Source organism: Aethalodelphis obliquidens, unplaced genomic scaffold (genome assembly GCF_003676395.1).
Source record: "Aethalodelphis obliquidens isolate GAN/ISIS:26980383/991018 unplaced genomic scaffold, ASM367639v1 scaffold89, whole genome shotgun sequence".
Classification (NCBI taxonomy): Eukaryota; Metazoa; Chordata; class Mammalia; order Artiodactyla; family Delphinidae; genus Aethalodelphis; species Aethalodelphis obliquidens.
The window spans coordinates 4,811,598-4,822,333 of record NW_020838033.1 but is presented as its reverse complement, the minus strand read 5'-3'; the positions used below and the strand labels follow the sequence as shown (position 1 = coordinate 4,822,333).

At 54.5% G+C, this 10,736-nt stretch overlaps 1 protein-coding gene across 1 annotated transcript in view; it reads left to right on the top strand.

Moving 5' to 3' along the window:
• Positions 1-656, top strand: part of TNS4 (tensin 4) — a 21,471-nt gene extending 20,815 nt beyond the window's left edge. The window contains exon 14 of the transcript XR_003430349.1: positions 415-656. The gene's annotated coding sequence lies outside the window, so the exon portion shown is untranslated. The remainder of the gene's footprint in view (positions 1-414) is intronic.
• The last annotated feature ends 10,080 nt before the right edge of the window (positions 657-10,736 follow it).

Below are 10,736 nucleotides of genomic sequence, written 5' to 3'. Positions count from 1 at the left end.
CACACACACACACACACACACACACACACACACACACACACACACACGCAGCCCTCTACAGTACTGTGGCGGCAACTGACCTTGTAACCACATGGGGGCAGCAGAGAGTCAAGAATGCAAACAGGCAGCCACCCCAAGAGGCTTGGAGAAGCTGGGTGGTCTTTCCCGCCCCACCCACACCCCCCTCAACCCTAACCCTAACCCATTAAGACCCCCAAGAATCTGGAATTGTTTGTCTAGCAGACCTGGGGTCCTAAAGAAACCAAACTATGAGAGTAGAAGATAAGACTCAGAAAAGAAGCCCGTTTTTGCTCCATGAGGGACCAGTGCCTGCCCCCGCCCAGCTGGGGGCCCTGCCAGAGAATCATTATCTTTGGCCAAAGTTGGGCCTGAAGGGTTATTATTTCAACCCAGAAAACCAAACCGGACTGAAGCGGCCCTGGGCTGGCGGGACTGGCTGAGACCAGCACCCCCGGCCTGTGGTCAGGCACTGCCCCACCCTGGAGACTACGGAATCCAGACAAGGTTCTCAAGGTCACAGTGCCCACGTTCTCAAGGTCATAGCCTGGGAGCTGGCAGAGAGCACCCCCCCCCCATATATCTATGGGGGCCTTGTAGCTCCCATCATGGAAAATAAAGTGTCTGTCTTTGCACAAGAGTTGGTCCTATGGTATTCAGGGCTATCCCCTCAGAGATGGAAAACTGAACAGAAAAGGGGACCTGGCTGGGCAGGTGGCAGCTGTGTCTGAGAGAAGACCACGTGTGCCACACCCCTCCCGCACCCCTGGCACGGCAGGACGGTCTCCACTGACTTCCACTTCATAGCCGTTGCTTAAATCATTCTGGGTACCCCACGTGTCTGACACACCCATTTTCCTTCTTCACGACCCCTTTCCTGCCACTGTGCCAGGAAGACAGGAGGCCCGGGCTCTCCCGTGCGTGCCAGGGCTGAGGTGACACGTGTGACAGCCCTCCCAGCTTCCAGAGTCTCACTCGGGCTCCCTGAGGGAGAGGAGAGGCTGGTGAAACATAGGCGGCTCAAGAAAAGTCCAGAAGAATCCTTGAACCCAGATGAACCCCGTGCTACCAGCCCAGTCCTGGAGACCTGGGCAATGGCCCCATCATTCATCCTGGTTCTGCCTCCAGTCTTGGGGTAATGCCCCCCCAGACCTCTCCAGACCCGTTGCAGTTAGGGATTCAAGGTGGACAGGCCATGGAAAGCCTCGCCGAGTGGTTCAGAAGGGGCTGCACCGATGTCCCTTTCCTACAGAGCCTTGGGAAGGGGAGAGGTGCTGCTTCTGTGCAGACTGAGCTGTGTGACCCAGTGGCACTGAGCTGTGTGACCCAGTGGCAAGGGCTGCTCTGGAGGAAGTGAAGAGACCTTCCCAAGAGACCTTGAACCACCACTGAGAAGCCCCTGCCGCCCCTCCCACTGCCCAACTGCAGTTCCAGAGGGGGCCCCTCTCAGCGCCCCGCCCAGCCCCCTCCCTGGCCCTGGACAGAGTCCACGGGAGGTAATGACCTCTACTGCATTTACATAGCTCATCTTTCCTCTAGGAAGATTTCATAGAGAACTTGACCTTTGCTGATGGGCAGAGCCGCCAGCCCAGCAAGGGCAGAAGGGACGGACCTCCACCAAGGCAGGAGCTGGGAAGGGAGGGGTCTTTGCACCCATGCAGGGACACCCAGGAGTTTCCTCTCCAGGCTTTGCAGTCCTGGGTCTTAAGCCTCTCTCCCCCATACCCACAATGTCAGGTCTCCCAACTTTCCACCCTGCCGCATCCCTTTCTCATCCTTCTCTCTACACATAAGTACACCATCCCTCCCTCCTCCCCCCCTCCCAGGGTCTCTCTCCTTCCTCACCCTTCTTCTCATCATACCTTCTCCACCCACCCACCCCCAAACCCATCCTCTCCCCCTTTACAGAAAAACCTTCCTACTCTTGTCCCATTTAATCCCCTCGCCCCTCTGACCCTGGTGGCTGGACCCACAGCAAAGCCCAGCTGCTGCTGGAGTTGATGGGAATGGAGGACAGCAGCCCGCTGCGCCACCAACCATTTCTCAAAACCCAGATTCCCATGTCCTCTAACCCCTGCCTCCTCCCTGGCTACAGAGTGGACTCCCCAGAGAGCTGAGGCACCCTCACCCCTACCCCATCTGACCAGCCAGCCCCCATACTCACCTCCCGCAGGTGGCTCACCTCTGCTTTCATCCTCAGCCCCTAACACCCTACCCCCACCCCTTACCCCTGGTCCTAACTCTCATGCTATCCAATAGGCTGAGAACTTGGAACAAGAGGGCAGGGCTGGGGGGCTAAAGGCCCCCAACCCAGAAGGCAGTACCTTGATTCATGCAGCAGTGCTTTCTGGCCGCATGCTCTATTCATGGGATCCAGGAAAATGGATGAATGTAACAGCGTTATAATGGAGGTTTGTAAGTGTCATACAGAGCTGGCAGGAAGGGTACAGAGAAGATGGGGAGAAGGAGGGCAACGTTACCAAGGCAGTAACATTTGAGTCGGGTCTTCAAGGATAAATAGGAGTCTAACAGTAAAGACGGGGGGGGGGAACCCAACTTTTGCTAGGGGGCTCCTATATCCTAAGTGCAATGTGAAGCGCATTATATATGTTTAATCCCATTTTACAGATTAGAAAACTGAGGCTCAGAAGGTTAACTTTCCCACATTCACCCAGCTAGTAAATGGCAGAGAAAAAGAATTCCAAACTTGTGCCTATTCCACTGGCTCAGCACTCAGACAAGCAGATGGATGAATTTGTGCCTGAAGCCCATAGGTATGAAAAGATTCCCTGTTCAGTGTGGCTGAAGCATACGGTGCCCAAGGGAGTAGGTAAGAGAGGAAGCAAAGGAAAGAGGGAGGAGCTGGATCATTAAGAGCCTTGGGTGCTAAGCTGAGAATGTCCAAGGGATGAATACTTGGTGAATGAATGAATGAATGAGGTTGGACTCAGGACCACTGTGTACAGTTGTGCAAGTTGTATGATGCACAATTGTACACGGCAACATGCTTGGACTTTATCCGGTAGGTAATGGGGAGACAACAGAGGCTTTTCAGACAGGGAGAGATGTGGGGACAGGAGAAAGGATCTGAGGCCTGGGCTGGGAAGGAGTGTGATGGGAAGAGGAAGCTGTGAAGACTTGGAGTTCAGGCCAGGAAAGAGATAGGGGCTCTCATCCTGAGGCAGGCTGGGACAGAAGCCTACCTGATCTGGGCCTGGGGCCTGGGTTCTCTCCGAGCTTGAAAGGACTACGTGGGAAAGAACAGGACTAGGGCTCCCCCTTCCCCCTGTATTAGTCTGCTCAGACTCTGCCATAACAAAATATCACAGACTGGGTGGTTTAAACAACAGACACTTATTCTCTCACAGTTCTGGAGCCTGGAGGTGTAAGATCGGGGCGCCAGCATGGTTGGGTTCTGGTGAGGATTCTCTTCTTGGCTTGCAGATGGCCACCTTCTAGCTGTGTGCACATATGGCCTTTCCTCAGGGCATTTTCCTCTTCTTCCAAGGCTACCAATCCTATCAAATTAGGACCCCACCCTTATGGCCTCAGTTAACCTCCTAAGTTATCTCCTAAGAGTCCTATCTCCAAATACAGTCACATTAGGGTCAACCTGTGAATTTATGGGGACACAGTTCAATCCATAGCGCCCCTCCATACAGAGCCCTGCCCCAGCCATGTTCCCCACCCCCATAATCCCCCCAGTCCCGGCCAGGCTGGGGCTCTCAGCCCCAGCAAAGCAGACCCTCTTCTTCTTGAGTCTGTGCCCTTGGAGCCAGCCAGGGACTCGTTTTGTAACTCTCTGCTTCCTGGAAGGTGTCTCAGCCTTCACTCCTTCCCAGTCAAATCTTACCGGGGGGCTTCCCTGGTGGCGCAGTGGTTGAGAGTCCGCCTGCCCATGCAGGGGACACGGGTTCGTGCCCCGGTCCGGGAAGATCCCACATGCCGCGGAGCGGCTGGTCCCGTGAGCCATGGCCGCTGGGCCTGCGCGTCCGGAGCCTGTGCTCCGCAACGGGAGAGGCCGCGGCAGTGAAAGGCCCGCGCGTACGTCAAAAAAAAAAAAAAATTCTTGCTGAGGAGCAAGTGGAGCTTGGCTTGGAGCAGGCCTAGGGGGCAGGAAGACAAGCCAGGAAGAGGGAACCAGAAAGAGAATAAGGAGGGGGAGGAAAGGGACAATGAGTCTCGCTCACTCATTCACCTGCGTCACCAAATACCACGCTGAGCGCCCAAGTGAGCGATGCAGAATTAGGTGACTCCCGGTTGGCTAGGAGGTCGGGAGAGGCCTGCACATGACCCAGGAGAGAGCTTCTCTCCTGCACAGCATTAGGGTTGGACACCCCGTGAATACCGAGATGGGATGTATCCTTTCCTTAGTTCACCCCACTCCCCTGCGCACGCACACACGCAACTTCTCTCTTCTGCATCAAGAATTAGAAGCCTGGTGGTCAGACAGATCTGGGTGGCAGGTCCCCTCTGCCATTGATTAGTTGCATGATTTAGGGCAAGCCACTTCCCTGGGCATTAAGCCTCTGTTTCCTCGATTGTAATATCCGCCTCAAAAAATTAGAGACACACTGGGCATGAACACACTTTGTAGCCTGTGGAGTACCAGTGTTCATTCTGAGAAGGCTAGCACTCCTGTCGACCTCTCATTGGGCACCTAATATAATGCCACGTACCAGGCTGCTGGAACAGGAGCTCGACGAAGAAGAAGACTCGCATGTTCACTGCTGGATCCCCAGCACCTAAAACAGTGCCTGGCGCACACTAGGCCTATAGTATTTGTTAGAAGCTTTGCCGTGTATTATCTCATTTAATCTTGATAGCAACACTATGTAGGTATCATTATTTACCCTCATTTGATGGATACGGAACTGTGGATTGGGAGATTAAGTCCATTTCCCAGGGTCCAACCATAATAATGGTAAAGTGTGATTTGAACCCAAGCGATTTGGACCCAAACCCATAGTGATTCTGATAATGATGACATTTGGAACTTATTGAACCAGAGGTCATCAAGTCCAATCCCCTACCTCCATCTACACCAGGATAGAGTTGTCTGCCCCTCCTTCTGGTGTCTCTGACAAGCCCCTCTTCTCCCACCAGCGATTAGGTCCCCATCCCACTCCAGCCGCTACACCAGGCTGCTCAGACTGTTACAAAAGTCCCCTGTCCCTCTGTCTGCCTGAAAGGTGGCATATTTCCCTGTAATCTTCCACCCAGAATCTTCCATCAGGACCTCCTTCCTTCCTCCCAAATATTATAGCCCTTCCTAGCTTCCCCTTTCTGGAGCCGGAAGAGTCTCCCCTGCCCCCACTGGGAGACGGTGCCAAAAGACCACTGCCCTGAGTTCTCATCTGTATGCCACCAGCTCATTTATGCCTTCAGGCAAGCAAATCACAGACCCCATTTGGCCTTTGTTTTCCATCTGTGTAATGGGTGAACTGGAGAAGAACTTGAAAGCTGCTCCCAGCCCCGGTCTTCTCAGGAAGGACGTTTCTCAGCCATTAGGCTGGAGCCACCCCTCTCCCTAACAACCCCTCCTCCACCCGCGCGCCGCCCTACACCCCCCTCTCCAGCCCAGGAGATGCCGCCCAGCTCTATCCCGAGGCTTCCTGTGTGGTCTTCCCCACCGCCCACCTCCCACCCTAGAACTTTGGGATCTGTCTCCTGGCAACCTCTGCTCTCCCCCACTCTGGGCCTGCCCTCTACTTTAGATTGTGCTGACCCTCTCCTCCCCTGCCAGGGCCCAGAGTCCCCTACAAGGCCACCATCTGCAGAGGACCCAACTGGAGGCTGGCCCTTCCCTAGCCTGCAAGGCCGGCTCCCCTCATTCCAGCCCCAAGAAATTCCCCAAGCAGGGGTTTACAAGGTCTCTTTGCATTTTAAAGGCAACCTCCTGTGGTCCACCCCACCCCCCAAAAAGAAAACTTTTCAAAACTTTTCAGGTCCGTTTACATTTTAATATAAACCCCTCTGGGCCTGTTGCCTGGGATTTAGGACTCAGCAGCCCCTAAATCCAAAATCTCTTTGGGGGAAGGTTTTTATTTTTACCGCTGCCCCTCCCTTGCACGGGGCTGGGCCCACCCAGGGCTTTTGGAAGTCGGGGTGGTCACAGACCCTGGGAGCATGGTCCCTCACAAGGCCTGCGATCAGGCCAGGGTCACTGGGCAGTCACATGTCGCTTTGAATGAGAAGCCTTGACCTGAAGCTGAGAAATGAAGTTGGGAAACAGCTCAGCCGAAGGCAACTGGACTTTTGTTTCTTATGATGTTTTTTTTCTTATGTTTTCTGGGGGAAAAAAGCCCTCTATTGTCTGACTAACCTTCCATGATGCTGGAAAATTGAATTTGTTTCCTGAACAGTCTGGTCCAATTTCCCCTGGGTGGGGACGAGCCTGGCCTCCCCTTCCTGCTGCTTCAATTTGGAAACTTCTGGCTCTACTCAGAGACCAGGACCCAGAAGGGAGGCAGGGACCCTGATCCCTGGACCTGCCAGGCCGTAGCACCCAGGATCCTCCCCGCGGTCCTCGCTCGGGAAGCTGTTTCTGGATCCTCAAGTTTCCTTGTCCTCTCTATCTTAGCAACCCGGGTTTGCTGGGCCGCCATCTTAGCCTGTCCCCCACCCACCGTAGCTCTGTGCCCCCCAGCTCCCTACCTCTGTCTCTAGGCTCTCGGGGCAAGCCAATAGAGGTACAGCTGTAAAGCATTTGTGCTGGCCGCCAGGCTGGCGGGAGGGCCATCTGCAGCCGGGTAGCTGCCAGGCGTGCGATGACGGGAACCCTGGGCCCCGGCCCAGCCCCAGCCCTTCCACCCCAACCCCCAGGGCAGGAACTTGGCAGTCTACCAAGGCCAAGGAGTCCAAGGGTGAGAGGAATGGCCTCGGGGCACTCCTGGAGTCGGGGGACAGGCATAGCTAGCCCCTATTTGGCAACCTGCAGCTGAGCTGAGCTTCAGAAACGGGGCTCAGGCTCCCAGAGGAGGCGTCATAAATTCTAAGACTGCCCCCCTAAGCCTCAGTGAGAGACTTGTCCCCAGCTGGCCACCGTCCCACCATAATCCTCTGTGGGTAACAGAAAAGTTCCCAGGCCGCTAGCCTGGAGAGGAGAGAGAAGGAAAGTACTCTCTCTCCCAGCCCTGATGAAAAGGACCCTCCTCACCTCCACTTCCCCTTAGCCCACGCCCCCTCTCCCCTCCCAGGGAAGGGCATTGAGTCAGTGGACTGCAGAGACAGGCCTCCAGCCACAGCGGACCCATCTGGTTCCAATCAGGGGAGCTGGTTCCCAGATTGTGGAGGGCACACGGGGGAGGGAGACCACAACCTCACAACCTCACTACCTCACTGTGCACCCCTCCCCACAGCGTGGCCCCCTTTCACCTCCCAGAGGGGCCTCACACACAGCCACTGGAAGACTAGGTGAGGCAGGGAAACTTTAGGGGGCCTGGGCCTGCCTTTTCCTACCAGTGGTCTAACCATACACCCCAGACCTCTGCCCTTAGTTAGACAACTAGACCACAGAGGAGAGAAGGGAAACTGCAGGAAAGAAGGAGCCTGGAGGGAGGAGAAAGGGCTGCAAACACAGAGCAAGGGAGCCCCAGAAACCACCAGGTCCCAGCTGGATTTTATTACAGATGGGGACCACAGGTCCTGAGAAGGAAGTCCAGTAGAACCACTTACTGGACTTGGCCCCAAGCCCTATTCAGGCATTCTGCCCACTGGCCCTCACAGGAACTCTATAGATAGGAATCACCATCCCCATTTGACAGATAGGAAAACTGAGGCTCGCAGGATTGAAAGGTCATACCTGCCCAACCTCACCCAAGTAGTTAAGTGACCAGGTCTGTCTGAGCCAAAGTCTGGGCACTAGGCTGCCCTCCACAAAGTCAAGGTTGCCTCAGCAGCCCAAGCCCCAGGAACCCATTTTGCTTTCCCTGCTGCCTCCAGACTTGGATGAGGGCCTGCTCTGGTTTCCCTCACCCACCCAGCCCCAACCTCTGTCTCCAGGCTCAGGGTGAAAGGATAAAACAGCCTCCCCGGTCACGCCTTGGCGCCAGGGTCCTCTCCTGGCTCTGGATGACACTGGCCCCTGGGCCTCAACTTACCCATGGATAAAATAGACCGAGTTGTCTGAAACTGGGTTGAACAATGATTCTGTGATTCTCCAACCCTCCATTCCTGTCATCCTGAACAAACCTAGAGGCTTCCCCTTGGCTTGGGTGGTCTTTAGAAGGTTCTGACCCCAATTTCAGAATTTAGAGCCAGCAAGGGGGCCAAGACAAAGAGGGGACCCAGCCAGCTATGGAAGCCGCTAATCTCCATCTCTCCCTGAGGGGACTTCACTGCTGCCTCCACTGAAAGCAATTTGTCATGCCCTGAATTAAGTGATTCCAACAAGGGTTTAATTTCAGTTTAATGGCTCTGTTTTTATGTGTAATTAAATACCACTGCATGGCAAAAATATGTTGTTTGCACTTTAGAGACTGTGTAAGGGTCCAGGAAGCCAATCCCACCGGGTTTCCACTCCCAGGCTCCACCAGCCCCGCCCCTTGCCTGGCTGGAGTTGTCCAGGTCACGGAGAAGGGGGTTGGGGACCTGGGGAAGGGAGGGGGACAGTGAGGGGAGAGGTCGTCCTGGTGGCGCCTGCTCACTCATTAGGGTATGTTTCTAATTATCTACAGCACCCCCACTTCTACTCCCTGAACCCAAGCCTCCCCAACCTCTGGGGCCTCAGACATAGAGGGGACAGGTTACTCTCCAGTTAGGATCTAATTACGCACCACGCTGGCTGGCACGGTGTCTGCTCCCCCGCGCATGCGCATGTGCCTGCCCCGAGGTCCGTTCCATTGCCCCTCCTCCACTCACTGCTCCCGTTAACTCCCTCCTCCCCCTTGAATATGCTTCCTCCTCGTTGACCCTCTCCCCAGACTCACAAAGCGCCCCCTTCCTCCCCTCTTCCCTAGGACAACCCAGCATCCCAGCTGCCATTGCCTCCCAGCTCCCTCCAACCACATCATCTTGACTTTCTCTTTCGAGGTCAGAGGTGACATTGCCATAGGGGTCTGGAATGCAGGGGGAGTTTCTCTGACTGGGAATATTTCAGGGTCATTTACCACACAGCCAGATCCCCCCAGAAAGGGGGACCCCTGAGCAGGAGCCCCAAGTCCTGCATGCCTCATAACATTCCTGGAGTAACTTAGTGGTGGAATCTGGCCCAGAGGGCAGAGGGGTTAGAACAAGCAGCCTTTTCCTGGAAGGGGTTGAAGGAATGGCTGTGTCTGGAACCTCAGGTCCCTGATAGGAGAAGGGGCCAGGAGGCTTGGCCAGCTCTCCAGAGACTCCCCCACCTGAATCCAGTACTGGAATCAATCCAAGTCTCCATTTTTTTCTCTCTACTCCCACCTGGCCGCCTTGACAATGGAAAACCCAGCCTCCACCCCTCAGCCAGACATCAGGTCTTGATCTCCACTGGGGAGCCGGGAGATGCAAACCGAATGAATGCCTGATGCCAGTCAGCACCAATGGGCTAGGGGGTCCCCCATCCCCCTGCTCCAAACCACAGTGGGAGGAATGACATTTCTTAGGGAGGCAGGACAGACCACTCAGGACTTTGGTTTAAAGTTATTCTAGGGGACCTCCCTGGTGGTCCAGTGATTAAGACTTCGCCTTTCAATGCAGGGGGTTCGGGTTTAATCCCTGCTTGGGGAGCTAGAATCCCACATGCCTCAGGGCCAAAAAACCAAAGCATAAAACAGAAGCAATATTGTAACAAACTCAATAAAGACTTTAAAAAATGGTCCACATCATAAAAAACTTTAAAAATCTAATAAATTAAAAATTAAAGTTATTCTAGGTATGGTGGCCCCACCAGGACACAAGAGTTTGGTCCTTGCCTCCTCCTCCCTTCCACCTCTGCCAAGATGCTGATGCCCCTGTGGCAACTAGAGTGACCGTTCAAGGGTATTTGGAGCCCACGGGAGGGCTTAGGTACAAACTAGACCAGCAATTCCTCTCTGGAGCCCAGTTCTCCCCACTGTGACACTACCCAGGGCAGTTCACTTCCTCTGGCCTGGCAGTGGTAGAGGGTGTCCACATTGACACGGAGTTGCTTTTATTTTGGCCCTGTCACACGGCCAAAATAAAAATGTGGCATCTTAGTTCCCCGACCAGGGATCGAACCCGCAACCCCTGCCACGGAAGCACAGAGCCTTAACCACTGGACCGCCAGGGAAGTCCCCAGAGTTGCTTTTATTTCCTTCTTTTTTGACAACGAGGACCTGGCTCCCAGATGGTGCAGGCAAGCACCAGGGGTGGGGGGCGTTCTGTGGGATATAGGATTCCCACTCCCAAAGTGCACATCCTCTGTTCTCCTGTGCTAGACAGCTCCCTACAAGCCCTGCACTGAGGACACCTAATGAGTGGAGGAGGGAAGTACATACATACACTGTGAATTTCACTCCCTCTCTCTTCACATCACACCCATTCATACTCAGATTCATACAGCCCACCCAGACACACCACACAAATGTGTGTCACATCTACACACACCCAGCCGAGGTACACACGCCCTGTAAAAGCCCACACTCTCACTCACATTTCAGGTGTCACTTCACTATATGCACACACATGCGTGCACACACACATTATAAATACACACCTATCACAAAGGCACATCCCAGGCCACACGTGCAGCTACTTCGCAAGCAGACCCAGGTTTTTTT